Genomic DNA, 13323 nt, shown 5'->3' with positions numbered 1-13323 from the left:
CAGGAAATGTAACCAATCTACCAGATAAATAGAGATAAAAACAGCAACTTAGACAAAATGTGGCTACACAGAAGGATTTTCCAAATGAAGGAACAAGATAAAACCGCAGAAGAAATAAGTGAAGTAGACATCAGCAGTCAACCTTATAGAGAGTTCAAAGTCATGATCGCAAAGATGTTCAAAGAACTTGGGAGAAGACTCAATGAACTGAGTGAGAAGTTAGAAGTTTTATTTATTATTTTTTAAAATCTATTAATTTTCGGCTGTGCTGGGGTCTTGATTGCTGCACGTGGACTTTCCCTAGTTGTGGTTCAAGGGCTTCTCATTTCGGGGGCTTCTCTTGTTGCAGAGTACAGGCTCTAGGCATGTGGGCTCTAGACAGCAGGCTTAGTGGTTGTGGCACACACGCTTAGCTGCCCTGAAGCATGTGGAATCTTCCCAGACTGAAATCGAACCCATATCCTTTGTATTGGCAGGTGGATTCTTAACCACTGGACCACCAGGTAAGTCCAAGTTAGAAATTTTAAACAAAGAATTAGAAAATATAAAGGAGAACCAAATGAAAATGAAGAATATAATCACTGAAATGCAAAACATATTAGAAGGACTCATTAACAGATTACATGATAACAGAGGAATGGATCATCAAGCTGGAACCCTCTGTCCAGGAACTCTCTATCCCAAACAAGACTGGCTCAAAACAGACCACACCAGTAACACTATAATTAAAACAGAAAAAGTTACAGATAGAGAAAGTTAAAAGCAGCAAGCGAAAAAGCAAGTTATCTACAAGGGAACTCCCATAAGGCAATCAGCTGATAGGCAGACAATCTGCAGGCACAATATACTTGAGGTGATAAAAGGGGAAAACCTGCAACTAAGGCAATGGCACCCCACTCCAGAACTCTTACCTGGAAAATCCCATGGATGGAGGAGCCTGGTGGGCTGCAGTCCATGGGGTCGCTAAAGAGTCAGACACGACTGAGCGACTTTACTTTCACTTTCCACTTTCATGCATTGGAGAAGGAGACGGCAATCCACTCCAGTGTTCTTGCCTGGAGAATCCCAGGGACGGGGGAGCCTGGTGGGCTGCCATCTTATAGGGTCGCACAGAATCGGACACGACTGAAGCGACTTAGCAGCAGCAGCAGCAGCAGCAGCAGCAAGATACTCTACCCAGCAAGACTTTCATTCAGATTTGATAGAGGTCAAGTTTTAGTCAACAGCTAAAGAGTTCAGCACCACCAAACCAGCTTTACAAGAAATGTTGAAGGGATTTTCTAAGAAGAAGAAGAGAAAAAAAAAAAAAAAAAAAGACCGCTTCTAGAAACATGCAATGAAAAAAGGAAAAATCCCACTGGTAAAGGCAAATATGGGCTTCCCTGATGGCTCAGCAGATGAAGAATCCACCTGCAATGCAGGAGACGCAGGTTTGATCCCTGGGTTGGGAAGATCTCCTGGAGAAGGAAATGGCAACCCATTCCAGTATTCTTGCCTGGAAATTCCATGGACAGAGGAGCCTGGAGGGCTACTGTCCATGGGGTCGCAAAGAGTCAGATACTACTGAGCACACACACACAGGCAAATATATACAGTAAAGGTAACAAAACTGCCATGTGTAAAGCTAATAGGAAGGTTAAAAGATAATAGTAGTAAAATAATCTGTATCAGCAGTAAGAATACCCAAACAAAAATGAAATATGACGTCAAAATCAGTAAATGTGGTGGTGGTAGGGGGGAGTAAAAATGCAGGGTTGTTAAAATGTATTTGAATTTAAGAGATCAGCAATTTTAAAAAAAGTATGGCTATCTACAGTATGGCAAATATAGTAAATAACTATGTAATATCTTTGAATGGTTACCCAGTCTAGCTAGAATTATTGTGATTATTTTGAAATGAATAGAAATACCAAATCATTTTGTTGTATAACAGGACTTAACAGCATTCTGGATAAGTTGTACTTTAAAAACCACAAAGTCATGTTAAAAGCATTCATATTTGTGGTTACCGGAGGCAAGAAGTGGGGGAACTGGATGAAGGTAATCAAAAGATACAAAGTTCCAGTTATAAGGGATTTAATGCACAACATGATAAATATAATTAACTGTTGGGGAAGGGATAAAGTATGAGTTTGGTATCAGCAGATACAAAAGTACTATATATAAAATAGATAAATTGCAAGGGCCTATTATAGCACAGGGAACTATATTCAGTTAAAAAAGAACCCACTGCTGTATAAATCTTGAGAGTTCTATTACAAAAGAAAAATATTTTTTTCTACTTCAATTTTGTGTCTATATGAGATGATGGATATTCACTAAACTTATTGTGATAATCATTTCACGATTTCCGTTAGTCAAATCATTATGCTATAAATCTTAGATTTATACAGAGTCATGGACTTCCCTGGTGGCTCAGACAGTAAAAGCATCTACCTACAATGTGGGGATACCCAGGTTCGATCGCTGGGCTGGGAAGATCCCCTGGAGAAGGAAATGGCAACCCAATCCAGTACTCTTGCATGGAAAACCCCATGGACTAAGGAGCCTGGTAGGCTATAGTTCATGGAGTCACAAAGAGTCAGACACGACTGAGCGACTTCACTTTCATTTTCATACAGTGTCATATGTCAATTATGTCTCAGTAAAGCTTGAAGGAAAATAAAAGATTTGATGAGACCAGTTTGATCCTATTATACATAGGCTAGCATATGTTTTATATTATCTCATAGATCTCATATGTTGCTTTCCTATTTTAAAATTCATCTTTTTGTCTGCTGTTCTGGTGGGGTGATTATCTAGCTTTTATCTAGCTATTATCCATTATCTAGCTTCCAAATCATTTATGCATTCTTCTTTGTCACTTAGTCTGTATTCTTTGATTCTAGATCAATTTCTATATCAGCAATTTAATTGTCTGGTTTTGACTTACTCATTTTTATAGTTTCTAGCTCCTTGGTCAAGAGATCTATATTTCTGTCAATAATCTTTCTCAATTTAGTTAGCACATTTATTGCTACCTTTTTTGAATCTGGGTTCTAACTGGGTGAGGAATTTGAATTTGGGTTCTAACTAACATTTATTGCTACTTTTTTTGAATTTTGGGTTCTAACTGGGTGAGGTCTGCTTCATTATATATTCTTTCAGGGGATTTCTCTTGTTCTTTCAATTGGGAGTAGTTTCTCTGCCTTTTCATTCTACTGAATTTGTTCTGTCTTTATGAGTTTAGGAGGAAGAGTTATTACTGTGGTCTTGAAGTGGTGTTATTATGAAGGAGCACCCCTGTGTAGGCTGTGTGTACCCAGTATTTCTGGTGTAAGGGCTGATTTTGATATGGACACCAGTCATGCCTTTCCTTGGGGTATGCTGGCTGATATCACCTTGACAGGGCACGTGGTTGGTGTTATAGTGTCCAGAGGCTGCACTGGATGTTGTGTGGGGCCTCCTCTCTGCTCCACGGCTGTTGTCACCCTGACAGGGTGAGGTCTGCTCCCTAGTTGTTGGATTAGAACCCCTGAGGGTCAGGTTTCATCAGGTTCCATTGCCCTTGAGTGCATGTGCTGCCGCTAAAGGAGGTGATTGCTGAAGGAAGTGAGACCTGTGCGATCGTGGAGGACTTATGTTCTCAGTTCCGCTCAGAAGCAGCTGAAGGTTGCATCCCTTTCTCTGTTGTGTTTGTCCCGGATCTAGTTCAGGGTTGTAGTGTGGAGTAGACTGAGACTGCAGGTCTGGGTGTTGTGGCTGCAGGAATTGAGGTGGTAATGAGTCTAGACCTCTCTGTCTCAGTGCATTTCCCAGCAGGCAAGGGTCTTGTATCCTCCATGCAGGACTCCAGAACTGGAATATCCAGATTGTGGCTCACCCTTTTCATTCCCCAGGGTGAGGTCTACCCATGGGAACCGTCTCTCCCAGGAGGGCAGGCCCAATCTCTTTTTGTCTATACTAAATCCTTTGCAAGTCAAGTAGTTTCTAATTCTTTGCTAAAAATAAAATTGAAGGAGAACCCAATTGTGTTGTAAACTATTAGCTTTGTAAATATATTTCTGATGCTAAATAACATGTTTTCATCTTTTAAAAAATAACTTAGAAGGAATTCAAAGAACCAAATCATACCATTAGATTGGAACTCCTTTTATTCCCAACTACTTATTTATATGAATAAGATTTATCAGAAATGAAATCTATAAAAATGTGGAGATTGGAAACAGTTCTTTACCTTGTCTCATTCTACTAATTAGACTTATTTACCCATAAAGTTATATATTTTAAAAAGCTCCATCTAATTCAGAAAGTGATAAACATCTGAGTTTTAATTTTTATATTTATTTTCTTTGATCAAATGTTTTTATATGGAAATTATTTTGATCATTTGTGTTTACATAATACTGGTATGGCTGATCCAATCTAGAAGACATTTTTTAAAATCTTAGAGTCAAATTCACAAAGAGTTTAAAAACATTAATTTTATATATATGCATGTTTTTACTACACAGAGTATGAGAGAATGGTCAATAAAAGACACTCAAACAAAGGAATGTAATACATTAGGATGGAATTCTGCGAAGTAAGTAGAATGTAAATAGGAGTTTAAGGAAGTAAAAAATGGTCTAAAACTTTTAACTGTTGAAAAAGAATTTGTTCTAATTTTTAAGTGAATGCTAATTATTTTTAAACTGCTATATTGTTAAGTTTCTCCTGCATTTATTTGTAGGAATGGTGTATTTTATTTTTAAATGTCAATATTTATAATATACCCCACATTATATTCACTTAAAACTTACGCTGAAAAATCTTAGGTAACTTAAAATTGTGCAACAAATTTTTAAAAAATCCTTTTGAGGAACTACTGGCAAAGAAATTTGCAGACTGGGATGCAAAAGTAGGAAGTCAAGAAACACCTAGAGTAACAGGCAAATTTGGCCTTGGAATACGGAATGAAGCAGGGCAAAGACTAATAGAGTTTTGCCAAGAAAATGCACTGGTCACAGCAAACACCCTCTTCCAACAACACAAGAGAAGATTCCACACATGGACATCACCAGATGGTCAACACGAAAATCAGATTGATTATATTCTTTGTAGCCAAAGATGGAGAAGCTCTATACAGTCCACAAAAACAAGACCAGGAGCTGACTGTGGCTCAGATCATGAACTCCTTATTGCCAAATTCAGACTCAAATTGAAGAAAGTAGGGAAAACCGCTAGACCATTCAGGTATGACCTAAATCAAATCCCTTATGATTATACAGTGGAAGTGAGAAGTAGATTTAAGGGCCTAGATCTGATAGATAGAGTGCCTGATGAACTATGGAATGAGGTTCATGACATTGTACAGGAGACAGGGATCAAGACAATCCCCATGGAAAAGAAATGTAAAAAAGCAAAATGGCCGTCTCGGGAGGCCTTACAAATAGCTGTGAAAAGAAGAGAAGCGAAAAGCAAAGGAGAATAGGAAAGATATCAGCATCTGAATACAGAGTTTCAAAGAATAGCAAGAAGAGGTAAGAAAGCCTTCTTCAGAGATCAATGCAAAGAAATAGAGGAAAACAACAGAATGGGAAAGACTAGAGATCTCTTCAAGAAAATTAGAGATACCAAGGGAAGATTTCATGCAAAGATGGGCTCGATAAAGGACAGAAATGGTCTGGACCTAACAGAATCAGAAGATATTAAGAAGAGGTGGCAAGAATATACTGAAGAACGTACAAAAAAGATCTTCACGACCCGGATAATCACGATGGTGTGATCACTCATCTAGAGCCAGACATCCTGGAATGTGAAGTCAAGTGGGCCTTAGAAAGTATCACTGTGAACAACGTTAGTGGAGGTGATGGAATTCCAGTTGAGCTCTTTCAAATCCTGAAAGATGATGCTGTGAAAGTGCTACACTCAATATGCCAGCAAATTTGGAAAACTCAGCAGTGGCCACAGGACTGGAAACGGTCAGTTTCCATTCCAATCCCAAAGAAAGGCAATGCCAAAGAATGCTCAAACTACCACACAATTGCACTCATCTCACACGCTAGTAAAGTAATGCTCAAAATTCTCCAAGCCAGGCTTCAGCAATACATGAACCATGAACTTCCTGATGTTCAAGCTGGTTTTAGAAAAGGCAGAGGAACCAGAGATCAAATTGCCAACATCTGCTGCATCATCGAAAAAGCAAGAGAGTTCCAGAAAAACATATATTTCTGTTTTATTGACTATGCCAAAGCCTTTGACTGTGTGGATCACAACAAACTGTGGAAAATTCTGAAAGAGATGGGAATACCAGACCACCTGAGCTGCCTCTTGAGAAACCTGTATGCAGGTCAGGAAGCAACAGTTAGAACTGGACATGGAACAAGAGACTGGTTCCAAATAGGAAAAGGAGTACATTAAGGCTGTATATTGTCACCCTGCTTATTTAACTTCTATGCAGAGTACATCATGAGAAACACTGGACTGGAAGATACACGAACTGGAATCAAGATTGCCGGGAGAAATATCAATAACCTCAGATATGCAGATGCTGCTGCTGCTGCTAAGTAGCTTCAGTCGTGTCCGACTCTGTGTGACCCCATAGATGGCAGCCCACCAGGCTCCCCCATCCCTGGGATTCTCCAGGCAAGCACACTGGAGTGGGTTGCATTTCCTTCTCCAGTGCATGAAAGTGAAAAGTGAAAGTGAAGTCGCTCAGTCGTATCCGACTAGTAGCGACCCCATGGACTGCAGCCTACCAGGCTCCTCCGCCCATGGGACCCTCCAGGCAAGAGTACTGGAGTGGGGTGCCATTGCCTTCTCCGCAGATATGCAGATGACACCACCCTTATGGCAGAAAGTGAAGAGGAACTAAAAAGCCTCTTAATTAAAGTGAAAGAGGAGAGTGAAAAAGTTGGCTTAAAGCTCAATATTCAGAAAATGAAGATCATGGCATCCGGTCCCATCACTTCATGGGAAATAGATGGGGAAACAGGGGAAACAGTGTCAGACTTTATTTTTTTGGGCTCCAAAATCACTGCAGATGGTGACTGCAGCCATGAAATTAAAGGATGCTTACTCCTTGGAGGAAAAGTTATGACCAACGTAGATAGCTTATTCAAAAGCAGAGATATTACTTTGCTGACTAAGGTCTGTCTAGTCAAGGCTATGTTTTTTCCCGTAGTCATGTATGGATGTGAGAGTTGGACTGTGAAGAAGGCTGAGCCCCGAAGAATTGATGCTTTTGAACTGTGGTGTTGGAGAAGACTCTTGAGAGTCCCTTGGACTGCAAGGAGATCCAATCAGTCCATTCTGAAGGAGATCAACCCTGGGATTTCTTTGGAAGGAATGATGCTAAAGTTGAAAGTCCAGTACTTTGGCCACCTCATGCGAAGAGTTGACTCATTGGAAAAGACTCTGATGTTGGGAGGGATTGGGGGCAGGAGGAGAAGGGGACAACAGAGGATGAGATGGCTGGATGGCATCACGGGCTCGATGGACGTGAGTCTGAGTGAACTCCGGGAGTTGGTGATGGACAGGGAGGCCTGGCGTGTTGCGATTCATGGGGTCGCAAAGAGTCGGACACGACTGAGTGACTGAACTGAACTGAACTGCTATAAAACAACACTAGGGAAAAAGGAAGAGCAAAGAGGATAAAGAATTTTGTTCAAATGCTATTTCTTGTAAAGAATAGAGAGGAGGAATAATTATTCAAGATTCTTGCAGTACATTCACCTACCAGGCAGAAGCCTGAAGTCTGATGAAGGGAACGTGAAAGCTACTACCTTCTCTTTAGGGACACAACCCAAAAGGTGAATCCACCACTTTATTCAACTTCCATAAACCTTAGTTCATAGCCACTGATAAATGCAAGGGAGGCTGGAATATGTACATTTTATTCTGATGGCCAGATGCCCAATTAAGAAAGTACAGTAGAGGTTTTGTTCTCATTTTTACAACTTGTCATGCAGCTTTAGTTTGGCATTTATGATTTTCCCTCTCCTCTATCCATTCCATTTTCTGCCTTTTAAGGCCACAGTTCATGATAGGAATAGCTGGAGCCTTATACCACGGCTTCACCTTTTTTTGGCCATTAATAAAAATCCTGTTTGAAAGCAACATTTACTAAGAAAGTATGGTGGTGTCTAGGATATTCAATAAATAACACAAATGATGTTAGTGCTGGCAGAAGAATGATGGGTAAAGGAAGCCTGGCAAATGCAGAATTAAGCATCTATTCTTACGGTCAACATGAGGTGTGTGTGCTCAGTCATTTTATTTTTTATTTTTTTTTAAAGGGTACGCATGGCAGTGGGGGTTTAATATACATATATGTAGAATATATATGTACACACAGCATGGTCAGGGTGGGGAGGGCTCACTTGGGACAGGCAGGAAGCTGGGGTCACTGTACTCTAGTGATTTGGCTAGGAGGCGTTCACAAGCCCAAGGTGCCAGGATATTGAGGGAGAGGGGTTACCAAGCCCCCTCCTGGACTGAACTGGGGATCAGTGCAACGGAAACACTGTAGTTAGCTTCTTCCCTTCTTTCTACCTTGGGGGAGGGGCCTTTAGACCACGGAGAGAGGGAACGTTGCCTACAATAACCACATTGGGACTCTGTAGGTGGAAACAGGACTGGAATTAAAACCTAAGGATTTCTATTCTAGGAACTCCCAAGGTTAGTATGTGCAACAGTCTGAGTAGGAATAAACGAGTAGAAAAGAGGACTCCTCTCTGCCTTCATCCCCTCAGGTTCAGTGGTGGGGGCATGTTCCCAGCATAGTCTCTCCGGAGGTGGGGGATGGGGGTGGAATCTAGTGCTGGGTTCTCCATGGGGTTTGAACTTTGGGGCCAGGGAAGGATCCAGTAATCTCTCTCTTCAAGTCACTGGCTCATACCCATGCTAGGCCTATGAAAGGGGAACAAAAGGGGACCTGCTGGTGCCCAGGCCCTCTAACCTGAGGAACAGTCGGAAACAGGACTCCTCAGCCAGTCCAGCACTGGGGTACAAACACAAACTCTGGCTTCTCCTTGCCCCTTCCAGGTGGGGGTTGGGTGGTCTCTTCATCTTCCCTCTCACTGCTTTTCATTAGATTCACCCAACTCTCCCATGCCTCACTCTTGCCTTGCCTCCTCAATGTAGGAAAACACAGGTCCTTTCTGCTCCCACACTTGGAGGTGGGGGAAGAGTGGAGGAAAGGGAAGTAAGAGAATGTGTCTATTTCTATTTGCATAGAAATAGCCCCCAACTCCCTCTAAAGTGGGGAAACTGAGCCCCACCACCACCCCCAGCCCCTGACCCCCATCCCCTCACAAGGAGGAGGAACTAGATGAGCTAGACATGTAGACAGACAGCCAGAGGGTGTGCACACACACACACACACACGCACACAGTAAGGGGTTAGGACCAGGTTAGTAAGTGGGTAGATGGGGGAGGGCTGCTCTTGCCCCTCCCCTGGAGGATGGAGAAAGAGTAGTCTGATGAAGGTCCAACCTTCCTCCTCTTCCTCCTCCTTGCCCAGGCTTTCTTCGGTGGAGGAGCCAATTTGATGATCTCTTCCTCAGAGGGCTGCTGGATAATGTCTTTGTACTTCTTGGCACTGGGGATACGGGTTAGCTTGGTGTCCAGCTCATCTTCCTCAGAGATCTTCAGAACATGGGTTCTGTAGTCAACCACCATAGTGAGGAGGTCAGGACGGCAGGAGATCTCAAAGATGTGCTCGATACAAGAGAGGCTGTCTTTGTCCAGCTTATTGTGGCTCTCCAGGAAGCTAAACCAGGCACTGCGGGTAGTGATCTCCTCACTCTTCTCACTGGGATGTCCTCCTTGCAGGCTGACTTGAGCTGCTCCAGATCTTCAAGGGTAATGTTGTTGGTCAGGTCCTGGAGGAGGGTCCCGTACTCGGCCATGAATGCATGCTCACTTGCACACCCAGGTGCAGCCAGACAGAAGGGCCCAGCGGTGGCCCTGCCAGGCTGGGCCAGGAACAGTGCTCTGCGACTGTCAGCACCGGGACCGTCTCCGCCCTGAAATTTGGTTAAGTCTCCCTGGTCAACCATTATTCAGTTGTAGTCTGGCCATGATGGGTGTGGCTTGGCAGAAGCTTGGCTCCTTCACTCTCCATGTTGCTTTTCTCACCCAAGATTCAGAATTCCATAGAGCCGCCTCCGGGGCTGAGCGCTCAGGGAGTGGGCACTCTGGCGTCCCCGGTTCCCGAGCAGCGACCGGAGCCTCCTCCTCGGCTCCCGCCGCCACCGCCGCTTCTGCAGCCGCCGCCGCCGCCTCTTCTCGTGCTCAGTCACTTTAGTAGCATCCAACTCTTTGTGACCCTTTGGACTATAGCCCACCAGGCTCCTGTGTCCATGGGATTCTCCAGGCAAGATTACTGAGGTGGGCTGACATGCCCTCCTCCAAGGGATTTCCTGACTCAGTGATCAAACCCACGTCTCTTAAGTCTCCTGCAGCGGCAGTCAGGTTCTTTACCATGAGCCCAACCTGGGAAGCTCGGTCTACATGACGAAAGGTTACAGGCACCTACATGCTGCAGCTAGCTGTCAGGACCCTAGACAACTAGAATATTTTGGTGCTATGGTTTGCTACCATCTGGAAAATTAAGTACTCAGTAGTGGCAAGGAGGGCCTTTGGGAGGGAAAATCCCTTATTGAGCCCATGTGTATGCCATCTCTGCAAGTGACTATCAGTACCTTGTTCATTAGATAGAGACACACAGCAGGTTAAAGTAGAGGGATGACTAACATCCTTGGAAACAGTTCTCCTCCCACAGCAGGCTTGTGTGCTGAGTTAAATGGGACACGTATTGGAGAATCTGTTTGCTTTGTAGTCAGATCCAATTTAACAGTGGCTTAAAGTAAGATAGAGCATAACTTTCCCATAATAGTTTAAACATAAGCAGTCTGGGGGTGGTGTAGTATTGGGAGTCCAGGTTCATTCTATCTTATTGCTCTGTCATGTGTAAAATATTTCTTACATGGCTATGGTGGGAAAGACTCATCACTGCACTCACACAGGCAGGAATCTGAAGTCTGAAGAAGGGGAGAATGAAAGCTAGTCCCCTTCCTTTTAGAGACAAGACCCAGAAGTTGAGGCCATCACTTTCTTCTATTTCCTTTGCACTAAACCTTAGTTCACAGCTATAGGTCGCTGGGAAACAGACTGGACAGTTCAGTTCCTCTGCTATTTCAAGGCCTCTCTGGTCATATATTGATCGTGGCTGCTCTATTGGATAGAACAGACATAGAAAATCCTTATCCCTTATTAACAGTGACATTGAGCAGCACTGCTTTGGATTTAACTACCCGTTTGTAGGAAGTATGAAAGTTAGAAGAGGGACTTCCCTAGTGGTTCAGTGCAAGAATCAATGCAGGGGACACAGGTTGATCCCTGGTCGGGGAACTAAGATCTCACACACTGTAGAGCCTGCACTCTGCAACTACTGAGCCCATGTGCTCTAGAGCCACAACAAGAGGCAATTAAGACAATTTTTTTTAAAGCGCTAGAAAAACAAATAAAATGATGTTGTGAGGACACAACCTGCCAAATTCTGAATCTGGAACATTCTATGGGACAAACGATTTAGTTTTTAAAACAACTAAATGATATTTTTTAAAGGTTTTAGAACACAAAACAATCAACTGTGATGAGTAGTTTTGAATCCCAGTTTGAACAAACCAAGTATAAAAAGACAGTTTTGAGACAGGAAAATATGAATACAGACTGTATGTTAGATGCTATTAAGGAATTATTGCTAATTTTCAGAGATATAATAATGGCATAGTGGTTATGTAAAACATATACTCTTTTCAGTTACAAAGGCATACTAAAATATTTGGAATTTGCTCTAAACAGGTGAAATGAGATTGTGAAAACTATAAGAATTGCCAAAGTTATGTGAAAGGTACAAGAGGATTCATTATAATATTCATAATGAAAATTAGTAAAGGAAATAAATGTGGCAGCTGCCAATAAGCCCAAGCTGATTATTGCTACACAGGAACAAAGCCGCAAGTTGCCGAATCTCTATTTTATTCAAAAGAAGTGAAAATTCCAGATTTAAAAGAAGTAAAAACTCTTGATTTCATAAAACAAAAACAATGTGGCCAAACAAAACACATCTGTGGGCTGCAATTTATCCTTGGGCAATCTGTTTCTGGTCTAGGAAAACCTGTTTTGTTAATGAGGTGTTTCCCCCCAAATTTAGAGTATGTTCAAGCTGGCAAGTAATTTCTGGAAACCAGCAGTAATGGCTCAGTATCTGGGGATACAGAGATAAGTGAGATAATGCTACTGCCCAAAAGGAGCTCTGCGTCTCAGCAGGGGATGCACACATAGGCAAAGGCTTAGAGCACAAGCTAAGGGCATGCAGGGAGCATCAGGGAGGGATGCGGTGTGAGCCCGTGCATGCAAGCTCAGTCACATCCTACTCTTTGTGACCCCAGGGACTATAGCCCGCCAGCCTCCTCTGTCCACGGGATTCCCCAGGCAATACTGGAGTAGGTTGCCATTCATCCTCCAGTGGATATTTCTTACCCAGGGATGGAAGCAGTGTCTATTGCGTCTCCTGCATTGGCAGGCAGATTCTCTACCACTGTGCCACCTGGGAAGCACAGTGTTAGCTCAGCCATGCTCTTATGGGCTGAATTGTGTCCCTGCTCACTCAGTTCATCTGTTGAAGTCCTAACCCAGAACCTCAGAATGTGACTGTACTTGGAGACAGGGACTTTAAAGAAGTGATTAGTGGATGGAGGAACCTGGTAGGCTGCAGTCCATGGGGTCGCACAGAGTCAGACACGACTGAAGCGACTTCGCAGCAGCAGCAGCAGCAGGCTGAAATGAGGTCATTAAGGTGGGCTCTAATCCAGTATGACTGGTGTCCTTATCAGAAGAGGAAATTAGGACACAAATGTTCTCAGAGAGGGGACCATGTGAAGACACAATAAGAAGATGGCCATCCACAGTCAAGGAGAGAGGCTTTCAGAACAAACCAAACCTGCCAACACATGCTCTTGGGCTTCTAGTCTCCAGAACTGTGACAAAATAAATTTCCATTGTTTAAGCCACTCAGTCTGTGGTAAATATTTTGTTACGGCATCCTTTCCAAACACATGGGAAGGCTTCCTTTTGCCTGGGAGTCTGTGAAGATTTCATAAAGTGCCACCCATGTATTTGCAGTGAAAGTCCTGATTTCCTTGTGTCACTAAAGAAATTCTTAGGTTCAAGGCATAATCTCTGCATCTCTCTGAGCAAAGTCATTTCTCCCATGAATAATGGCTTTCTGTTTGTGACTTTAAAATTTGTCTCTCAGTCCTCATTTTTCCTCTACACCCAACCATCCTACTGGTC

The 13323-nt window shown here is 42.9% G+C and overlaps 1 pseudogene across 1 annotated transcript; it reads right to left on the bottom strand.

Annotated features, from left to right (window-relative positions):
- Positions 9129–9942, bottom strand: LOC108636901 (annotated as a pseudogene). Its single transcript, XR_001918619.1, has one exon. The product of XR_001918619.1 is annotated as an astrocytic phosphoprotein PEA-15 pseudogene (transcript).

This window comes from Capra hircus, chromosome 1 (assembly GCF_001704415.2).
Source record: "Capra hircus breed San Clemente chromosome 1, ASM170441v1, whole genome shotgun sequence".
NCBI lineage: Eukaryota > Metazoa > Chordata > Mammalia > Artiodactyla > Bovidae > Capra > Capra hircus.
Note: the sequence above shows the minus strand (reverse complement) of the source record. Positions and strands in the feature narration are given on the sequence as shown.